General features: G+C 43.2%; 1 pseudogene; it reads left to right on the forward strand.

Moving 5' to 3' along the window:
* The first annotated feature begins 287 nt into the window (after positions 1-287).
* Positions 288-641, forward strand: LOC115868272 (annotated as a pseudogene).
* The last annotated feature ends 277 nt before the right edge of the window (positions 642-918 follow it).

Raw genomic sequence — 918 nt, forward strand, 5'->3', positions numbered from 1 at the left:
CTCCTTTCCTCCTCCTTCTTGTCCCAGAATTTTTAATAAGTCATTTATTATGGGTTGATTAATTATTATATGGTCCTAAAATATATTTCTAAGATTTACATATAGTATCATTGACAGTGAAAATGCTTCATAACTAACTTTTTGTTTTTTGACACTTAACCTTCAGATAGAAATTCTGTGGTAGAAATGCTTCAGTAGCCCCTATCTCCATGGGTTTCTATATGATTTTACTGCTCCAAAAGTCAAAGGGTTACTCTTCCGGGGGACCTGGTGAAGAGGCATTCAAAATGGTTAAGCATCTGACCTTCCTGTGTAGGCTGTCCTACGATACAGCCTCTACCAAAACAAGGCTGTCCCGAACCCTTGGTGATGGACTTGTTTACCTGTATACAGAGAAGCTTGGTAAAGCACCCAAACTGGCATGTGGCATGTGCCCAGGCCCAGTTCAAGGGGTCCGTGCTGTGAGACCCAAAGTTCTCACGAGGTTGTCCGAAACCAAAAGAGATGTCAGCCAGGCCTATGGTGGTTCCATGTGTGCTAGGTGTGTCTGAGACAGGACCCAGTGTGCTGACCTTATTGAGGAGCAGAGCGTCCTGGTGAAAGTGTGGGAGGCACAAGCACACGGTCAGAAAACAAAATAAATACAAATGAAGCCTTTTTTGACAATCAATCAATCAAATGACACACAGAAGTCAAAAGGTTTAATGAATACATGAGTTAGAGCAGTTGTTACTGACCCAGAGTAACATTATAAGGTCTGTTTCTACATCCCTCCCCTAACCCATTGATGCCAACTCAGAGAGACCCACGGGCACCACGTAGACCTGTTGCACAGTTTATCAGCTTTAAATCTTGTGGGAGCCGGCAGTTTTAAATTACTGAATCCCTAGGACCACTAGTGTTCGTCTCCCTCTAATC

The sequence above is a fragment of the Echinops telfairi genome, unplaced genomic scaffold, assembly GCF_000313985.2.
Source record: "Echinops telfairi isolate 266 unplaced genomic scaffold, ASM31398v2 ScPeMD7_9;HRSCAF=40, whole genome shotgun sequence".
NCBI classification, from domain to species: Eukaryota; Metazoa; Chordata; class Mammalia; order Afrosoricida; family Tenrecidae; genus Echinops; species Echinops telfairi.